Source organism: Wolffia australiana, chromosome 7 (genome assembly GCF_029677425.1).
Source record: "Wolffia australiana isolate 7733 chromosome 7, ASM2967742v1".
Classification (NCBI taxonomy): Eukaryota; Viridiplantae; Streptophyta; class Magnoliopsida; order Alismatales; family Araceae; genus Wolffia; species Wolffia australiana.
Genome location: NC_135841.1, coordinates 9,150,001 through 9,160,612, shown reverse-complemented (window position 1 = coordinate 9,160,612; position 10,612 = coordinate 9,150,001).

The following is a 10,612-nucleotide window of genomic DNA, read 5'->3' as shown; positions in this document are numbered from 1 at the left end:
CTAAGGCGTGAGGGTGCTACTTTTGGTGCTAAGGAGCGTAGAAGCGACAGCGCGACGAGGGAAGAAAGAAAACTTACAGACCGGAAAAGATGCGTAGATAAGAGTACTGGCTGTATTTCAGAACGAAACTTACTACAACTTGAACTCACATCAGAAGAATCAAAAAGTGGAGGGTTATCATTTTTTGCGAATATTCTAATTATATTAATAAAGAACCAACTAATGATGCTCAATAAGGCGTGAGTTTACGAGCAGAAACGATTCATTGAAAAATAATGCGCCTTCTTCTTAACACTTCGTGTTATTGTCGCTCGTAAACTCGCGCCTATTGCTCCAGCCTCTCGGTGTAATAGCTTACTTCTCGGGTGGCTCGTACCATGGGTGGTGTGGCTGAGCCAGAGTGGGCTCAGCAGTCGGCCTATGTATCCGCACGAATGCGTAGAGGCATGGTTAGTTCCACGAATCTCGCTGCACTCACCGTAGTGAGATAAAACTTGAAACCTGGAAGATTACTTGACTTAGTGACTAGGCTTGTTCAGCGAAGAGCCACTTTTTTATTGCAGAATGTCTATCTTTTTCCAATTAGAAAGTGAACTTTACTTCATAACCTTTGTTGACTAGCTTCAGAGAAATCAGAACCTTTGGAACCTAGCCTGGCCAGCTCTCGGTTCTTGAACAAGCTCCTCTACCGCGGGTAGGGCAGTCCATTGTCTCATGTCTTAATTCCCATCTTTCTTCTTTCAGTTCATATGCAAGATTTTATAAGTCAAGAAGCGTTATGTAGGTGCGAATGATATACCTTTTGCTATGAGGAAGGAGCCAACTTAGAAATGGCAAGCCAAGGTGCGACTCTAGTGATAATCTCAAATTTAAGGGTTTTAATTCGTCGTTGGTAATTGAGATGAGTGTGGATCGTCTCCACAGGGAACAATGATTAAGGATTTAATTTTCTCACTATAGTGATTATCGGTATGAGAATGATAAATACGAGAATAGAATAGGGGGGATAGTGATATCGAGGAAATATAAGTAGAATTACGCGAAGTATTACGAGAATAAGCTAGAGGGTGTGATGGATATGATAGTGATCGAATGCGTGAATGGTATGATGGTAAAGATAGAGACGAGATAATGGGGACGCAAGTAAGTGAAATGATAAATGAAAATATGATAACTAACTATAATTTTGATAACAATGATGTCGGGAGAGAAACAACGTAAGGTGAGGACACACCATAGATCCTTATGTTTCGCTAGGATCACGACGATTTACGAGTGTGGGTAAGTTCCCCCTCTTATGTAATGCTTCTTCCCACACACCCAAGACACCAAGAACACACTTGATGGATCTCACAACTCACTATCTTTCAATCAGCCCACACAAATAGGAAGCAAGTTCAAGATGAATTTCGCAATGATCCAAGCCTCTATTTATAGATCAGAGGAGGGGAAAGAGGGTATGGATGGAAATAGGAGGGGAAGACGAAGCAATGCTGAAATTTTCAGCTCAATCGGAGTTGTAGATCAAAAGTTATGGCCGATTGAAGTTGAGCCAATCCTAGCCCTTGATTTCCTTCTCTCTCCTCGTCAGCGTCCTTGTTTTCCATGTCCGTTAAGAAGTCAAAGCGCTTGAGATTCTGCGCTTTTCATATTCCATCTAGGCACTTTTTGTATTCCGCGCCACGTGTACCTGAAAAAAGGCCAAAGAAAAACAAAAGAAAAAGAATAAAAAACTCTTTCTCGACGCTGATGTGGCGATACATCAGCGCGCCACATCACCCTCTGTCTTCTTTCTTCTTTTTTCTTTTGTTCTGTAGGAGTGGACGTGAGCACGCCATGTCACCCTGCGCCAAAAAAGGTAAATATATTTTTAAATTTCATATTAAATAGAATAAAAGCCCAAAAACTACGTATAAATATATATTTCGACTTAGAAAAATCATATCCTTCCAAATTTAGTGTCTAAAAATTCCAGAAAATTCATATTCTGTCTTAAAAAGTATATTCTTTTATGATCTATTGTCAGATAATTCTCCAAAAAATGCATAAAATTTAGCAATTTATTCTAAAAATAGATTTAATCATTTTAAGCTTGATAACATGCAAATATGAGTTATCTAATGCAAATAGACATGTAAATATGATCATATTAATGTACTTAACATGCATGTGATCATCTAGGAGCGGGTAACCAAAGGTTCTCTCATTGTTAAGGAACCGAAGGATTCCTCGCAACAGTTATAATATAACCAAAATGTCTATGTACCGCTAGTAGATGGGATTTTACTTGCCCCTAAAAAAAGACCCCTTTGGAACCGAATCATTATTTATTTTTGATCATATCAAGTATCTAGTTTATATTATATTCAACAAAAAAACCAAAATGGCAATCTTCTTTGATGGTTAAATAACGATGTGGAAAATAAGAAAGGGAATTCAGATTCAGATGCTAAGAAGTCAATTCAGATTGAGTTGAAGAAGAAACGATGAAACGATTCAGATTCAAATGCTAATCGCGGACAAAGAAGGAAAGAAGAAGAAAGGTTCCGAAGGTAACGAAGTTATGATAAGTAAGCTGTTCTCAATGGGCTTAGCCCAGTTCTCGCCGTTCAGCAGTGGTGGTTCATTGTCCATGATTAGCATCCATACTCAAGAAATGAAGTCAAAGGCGCGAGTTTACGAGCGGGAGATATTCAGATTCAGATTTAGGTACAAATTTATTCACAGAAGCGGCGAAGGCATGAGTTTACGAGCGGAAGCAGGAGCGAGTTCACGAGCAGGAGCAATGAAGATTCAGATTCATGTTACTAAGGTTATTCAGATTCATCTTCAAGTACGAAGTCAGAAAGATTTTATGTTTTAACATAAAACGTTACAAAGTAAAAGGTTCTGCAAGAACACGTTTTGAAAGAAACAAAATCAAAGGCACAAGGAGTGGGAGCGAAAGGACAACGAAGAAAGAATGCTCATAAGTGCTAAATTCTGAGTATGTGAAAGCACAGAGGAAATTATGGGGAGCTCTTAAATTCAGAAGCTGCTCTTATAAGATTTACAAGATGTCCTAGAAATAATGCTCTCATTTAGAAGTAATTTATAATTCTACTTGATCATGAAACCGATATGGGAAATAGTTTCTGGGTGAATAAATTTAGTAAATTAGTCTAAGTCAATATCTAGACCTTTTTCACAATTTTTATTATATGTTTATCTAATTATAAATTCTAAATGTTAATGCAGAATCACATGCCTCAATTAATTAAAAAGTTGAAGCAGACTATCTGTCAATCACTTAACTTTCACTCATATTATCTTCTACATTTGCCTTAGTATTAGAAGCGTCAAACATAAGTCTTTATCTCGATGATTTTTCCTGACTAGCATCATATTTTGATATTCTGCTCTAGATTTTCGCCTGCTTCAATATTTTACTCTAATTATATTCTATTTTCTCAATTTTAATTTTATTTTAAATTTCTTCAAATACTATCATGTGGTATTTTGGTATACTACATGTGCCCTACATTTTGGATAGCCCATGACTAAAAGTTTCTTCCAGTATTCTACTCTTAATTTTAAGGGGATATGATTTGGAATTCAAAAACAGAGAGAACTTTAATTCTGTCAATTCCTTTTCTAAATTAGGAAAAAGTCATCCTCCAAGAAAAATGATAGTCCCTAAAGCCAATTTACAAACGACTTAAGTTTCTATGAACATGTTGGAAAACATATCCTGAATCTAATTTCTTAAGTATTTCAATATAATGTGCACACAGGGAAGGCCGGTGTTTAATATTGAGGAAAAGTCTTATTCAAAGAGAACAAGTGTAATTGACAATGCATTCCTTTTGGAATTTATCATAATGTACATGATATTGTTCATTAGTGTGTGAAATGAGAGAGAAATACTTTATCTCTTGCATACATTTATTTGTTTTTATTTAGTTTCAATATATAGTCTTTTGTTTATTCATCTCATGATATAAAAAATATATTAAAGGTTATGTTTTATGAGTTTTTAAACATTTAGCAGCCTTTTACTTATGATTTAATCAAATAATTAATACAATCATTTAGAATAAAATGTCGTCCATGGTCTACCTTTTAATTTTGATTTTTTAATATTGTCACTTGTGCAAGATAACAACTTAACTCCTGTATTTATCTATTTTGTGTGATTATTTATATCACTTAGTTATCTTATAATCCCTTCGTGTATGTTTTTTCTTGCTACAATCAGGACAAGGGATGTTAAATATATTCCCCCAAAAGATTTCATTTGGAAAAAAAATCTTCTGAATTTGGATTTGGATGTTAACAATTTTGTGATGGAGCTAATCATTTGAATTTATGACCACATTCTCCGTTGCACCTTCTTATATCTTCCTTCTTCAAGCTTGGGTGATGGAAGAAAGATCCAAAAAGCAGATACCATAAACAGCCAGTTTTATTATGAAACATTACTAAGAGATATTTTATGCCCATGAAACCCATCCTAGAAGTGGAAAATTTTAATTTATGGGATACTGATTTCTTGTAACCTTACATCTCCATGGATGTTGTTTATGCTTGTAGATGGGTAGGAGCCATAGCCAGTAAAATGAATTATGGTAAGATAATAACTAGTTTCATTAAGGAATACATTATTACTACATTTTGTTGTCCTAGGGCTATCATTAGTGAAGATAGATTCCATTTTACTAATTTTTGTGTCAGACTTTTTGAAAAGAGATTTGATGTGCAGCTTGGAGTTACGACACCCTACTGTCCACAAGCCAATCAACAGTTTGATCTAGGCATTAGGGAAATAAAAAATATCCTCATAAATATTGAGAGACCTTATGAAAAAGATTGGTCGAGAACATGGGATGATGCATTATGGGCTTTTTTAACTGCATACAAGACTCCCTTAGGGATGCCCTCTTTTAGACTAATATTGGGTAAATCATATCTTTCTTGTGGAGTTGGGTCCAAAACCTACTGGGATATAGCGAAGTAACTAGAATGTAGAATTCTTCGACTCCATTATTTTCCAGGAAATTTCAGGTGCATGACAAAATCTAAAAATCCAAATCTATATAGCGAAGTAACTATGAAATTGTCAAATCTAAAAATCCAAATCTAGGTCGTACATGACAAAAACATTGAGGGGAAATTTTGTTTAAAACAACAAGTTTGGCTTTTTATTTTGAGGCTTAAATTATCTCCTGGAAAATTGAAGTCTAGGTGGGATGGACCTTCTATTGTTTCTAAAAAAATTTGATGTGAAGCTGTGTTGATTAGTAACCACAAGACAGTTTTAAAGTCAATGTCAAGAGGCTCAAGCCATCTGTAGAACCCGAACCCCTTCATCCAATCATTGTCATCAACCTTCCTAATGAAGAGAATGAGAAGACCGTCTAGTGGTTCCAGCCTTCTTTCTTATTTACTACATTTCTTATTTTTTTCATTTTCTTTGTATGATATATTTCATATATTTAATGTTTTAATAAGAGATAATCGCTAAGAGGACAATAAAACAATCAAAACATTTTATTGTTCTTATGTGTTTATGCGATAAGCTAGTCAATAGAAAAGTTTGTCAAACCTTCTTGGATAGGTAGCTTTCAGTTCACCATGAATTTTGGATTTATATTTTGGAATTAAAATCAAGAATAATAATCATATTGTGTTAGAAGAAACATTTTTGTCCTTACAAACATTTCATGCATGGAATAATGCAGTATTTTTATGACGATTTTAACAAACATCAGTGGTCCGTGCATAAAATAATATGGGGGAGTTATTATATGTACTTATAAAGTATTTTAAAAAATCATTGATCAGCATAAGATGAGATGAAATATTCATGAACTTGTATATAGCCCCAATTTAGGAATTCTATTTACCCATGAGCATAGGTCCACATGTAGACAATTTTGGCTCCTATAGTGGATTATGATTGTGTTCTAAAGAATACAAACTCTGAGTTTAGACAATGTGTGGTTGATTCCCAAATGGAGAGTATATATGGTAGGTTGATATAATAAACATTGAATTCAGTGGGCTGAGATACTATAATACTTGGACTGAGTAACGAGTGACTTGTGTGAAGCTCCACATCACCACCACCTTTCATGAGCTGACCCTTACTTATATACCTTGGCCACTTATTATGTGAATATTATTTTGGAGCAGGGTTATTTATCTCTTTAAATTCTTAACCCCAGAATGTGTTTAAATTCTTTGAGCCGCCTGAAAGTTACATTTGAAAGTTATATATGTAGCATCTTCACCCCTTTTTCATGGCCTACCGTGCTCTATTTTTTCACCCCTTTTTGCATATTCCTATTGGAACTCATCTCGCTGTTGGTTGATGGGGCTTTGATTAATTGCTTAAAATCAAATTTGTTTCAGCAGAAAATGGTAAAATCTATATAAACTAATTCTTCTAAGATGCCACAATCTTCAAAGAAACGCAGACGATCATATGATCAGGGAAATAATTACATCCTTGACTTTGTCCGTGTAAGAGTTTCTTCAAGCCATGATGTTTACAGCCTCTAGACAAGCCACCAGTCGATCTCCTCTTCTTCTTCTCCTAATGTTCTTGAATATCTAGTAGATCGCCTCGCCATCAAGTCTCACTAATTGAGTGATGCAATGAGAATAAAATAAGGAGCTTGCTAAGTTTGTCTTGCATAGGCGCCTGAAATGGGTGCTCCTATATATACCTGTTTAACAATTTTTCCAAAAAAGTCCTATACCTTAAGTATGTCCATCGACGTCCAAAAGTCTAATGTGTGTGATCCTCTAGACCCATGTATCAGTCTAGGTAATATCTTTAATGGCCCAATAACAGTTATTTGCCAAAATTATATAGATTAATTCTTGAATATCTAGTAGATCGCCTCGCCATCAAGTCTCACTAATTGAGTGATGCAATGAGAATAAAATAAGGAGCTTGCTAAGTTTGTCTTGCATAGGCGCCTGAAATGGGTGCTCCTATATATACCTGTTTAACAATTTTTCCAAAAAAGTCCAAAAGTCTAATGTGTGTGATCCTCTAGACCCATGTATCAGTCTAGGTAATATCTTTAATGGCCCAATAACAGTTATTTGCCAAAATTATATAGATTAATTCATTAATTAAGGATCAATTCAACCCAATCGATAGGTTCAGTTACTAGCCCATGGGGTGTCAAGCTACACCTCATGTTCTATAAGATACATAGAAGTGATCAAACTGTCTCGTGGAATCTTTACCATCATTGGTCACTATATAAGTATAAGCCTTCATCTGTGCGAGACTCCCGCACGACTTAGAATATAGTTATCCATCAAAGCCTAATTTGACATTCCACCTAATACTGAGGCATAATGGGGACCATCAAAGAATCCCTCCTTTGATATCCCCATTAGCCTTGCTAAGAATTTAATGCATCTTCTTTCTCTAGTCAATCTCATCGTAAACTTTGGCCAAAAGATATCATCTCGACCACTTAATCACCTTCATGTGTGTCTTACTATATACAAGCTCACTTTATTACTATATCATGTGATTAGGGACTCATAAGTTGTAGTCAAAGTATATGTGTCCATGCACAATATGTGTTTGGCGTCCCAGGTCAAATGGCCACTTATACAACCATGACACTAATCAACCTGATTGATATTTAGGTATATTAGTATTCAGGGATTTGTGCAGATCAATTTACTGAACTTTTCCCTGAATAACATCCATCAACTTTCCTTATTGTCCCTACACTACTAGCCACAATATCAACCATAGTTTTCATGTTTGTTATCATCGGCGGCAGGTAGTTATTATTATCATTAAATAGATCATACATTTATGCTAATGTCTTAAAATATCTTATTATAGATTTAGACTAATATTCTTATTTCTATCATTTTATATTTTTTTAAAGAACTTTGTGACATCAAATTTGCAAACAGATTAATTTTATAAGTAATAATTAAATTTACATTTAGTTAAATAATCGTATGACTTTAAATGCATTTTTTGTGTAAAAATCTGCATTGAAATCTTGCACAATCATACTTTTTTAGTTTGTGGCCAATAATTTGTAACTACGAATCACTTTAAGCAATTAATCATTAGTTGTCACCAATGATTACATACATTAATCAACTTTTTACTTGGAAAGTTCATCGTCACTGGAAAGATGGCTGATTAAATTTTTTTAAAAAGGTGTTCTAATGTGAAGGACATGTCACATAAGGAAAAGGCCACTGATTTTAACCAAACTTAATGCATCTGACAGGTTAAATGTGCATGAAACATACAGCAAATCGTAATTCAACCTATTAGGCGACATTAAAATCACAGATATTTAACTTCATTCCATTTCAGTTCCATGAGACAAAATATGATTGCACATAAGGTCTCAATGTAGATGTATGTGCCAGTGAGTGCACTTTTTGGAAACTTTTAGAACATGTGCCAATAGTGGATCAAAGTGCACTTAAAACATGGATTTGAATGCCAATGATTGGTGCATCTTTTTCCAATTTCAAGGACAAGTTTCAGTAGTTTAAAGCACATTTTAAGTGCATCTTTTGATGTATATATTTAAGAAACCTGATTATTCTATCACCACACTAACTAACCTTGACAGGAATCAAGGAGAGAAAAATAATCAATGATACAAAATTGTCCAGCTTCAAAACGTAAGATATGATGAGCCAGGAGACTTGGCCTAAAATTTTGAGTGTAGCTCCATCTTTTTCTTACCTATCCAATATATTGAAATAATGTTCCACCTACTATAAATTATATTCCAATAATTTAGGGCGTGATGAAGATGAATCTGAATGGAGAAAAAGTAAGAAGTCAGATATGTTATTTCAATATCAGCATTTGGACTTCACATTGGTTTACTTTATTGAATACATTTAAAAATACCCCATGAAGTTCAAAATTAATGTGTTTGGTCAAAAATTAAATATAAGGGAATTAACATATATTCTTAAAAATTATTATTGATTAATTATCCTTGTGGATAGGAATAAATAATTTACTTGTGATCCAGAACAAAACTTCAGTATTATATCACAATATGTTCAGCTTGTATTGGTGGGAGAGCCATTTTGTAATCAATTTTATTTTTGATTTTTGACAACTTTCATAGGCATAATGTAATATACTTTATACGTTACATCTAATGAGCTTCCAGATTCCCCTGAATATCTGATAAGGGATCATTCATAATTATGAGATCAATTTTTCCAACGATATTATTATTATCAAAGATATAACATTTACTAAAAACGACAAGATAGGGTTGATCTTTGTTTGTATTGTTCCAATTTACATAAGTTCTACCAAAAGATAAACATTCAAGTCCTTGGGTTTATTGCTTAAAATATTTCATAGTTCTAAAAAACTTTCAACTTATTTATGTGAAAGTCTATGATATTCATCTAGATCCAAATTTAAAGAGTAACTATAACATCTTCTACACTTTATGTACCATCTCTGTAATTCAAATAGAATTTGATTTCCATATAATTTATGTTCTTCATACCTACACAAATCCTACTAGCATTCCTTATTTCATGATTTCAACATTTATTTTCATTTAGGAAAATACTCATGTACCTCTCACAGTTTTTTTATGAGGAGAGGCATCTGTCATCTTTTCACTGATATCTCATTGAAATTCATTTTTTAATCATGATTGAATAAGTTAAATATGATAAAAAATGATAAAATGGGGTAGAATGAATAAATTTATACATTATAGATGAATAACAAAATAGTGTATCCTTCATCACATTGCACAAAGTTTCAATACCAAGTTTTTACTTTCTTTGCATTGCAGGGCAATCACTAGGAATGAGTCCTACACTACTCAAGGGGCAAAACCCACATAATTGGTTATTCAAAACAACAATTCTGGTCTGGTTGTAAATATTATAGCCCAATTCACTTTCAAGGAAGCGATTATTGTCTATCAACACTGTGGCACACCAAATCGGATAGCTCAGGCAAGCATGACCAGCATGCTAGTGGCATATATGCCATGCACAAGTATGCAGCAGTGTAATGGAGAGTGCATGGGTGGACATGCTGGTCAGCTCTACAGCGACACGTGGGTGATTGCCTAGTTAAAAGCATTATGGTATGGAAGTGATACGCACATAGCACAGGGGTGTGATAAAAATGGCTTACATGCGGATGCATCAATAGGCATGCAAGGAACTCAATGTGAGGATGGTGAGCAAAGATTCAGTGAATGCAGTAATAAGAAAAGCTGTGTGAGGGAATTATGGTTTGCCATTTTTCACCAACCTTTGATAAAGCTGGATTGAACCAAGATTGTCAGTGCTGGTTTACCAAAATTTTGTTACCCATTTCAGTCTGAAAAATAAACAGGATTGAAAATTGAACAAGATCAAGAGTACAAAAAATGAAATAAAATATACATTTCCTACCACCAGGTTTGGAACCCCAATCTCCTCTCTCCTTGCGGCTCACCCCTTGAACCAACTCTGCCACTAGTATCTTTTTGAAATATAAATAGGATTAAAAAATATAAACATGTAAATTTTAAATTTTACTAAAATGTAGAGCCAAGAGGAGATTGTTTCCCACTTTCCCTGATTTCAA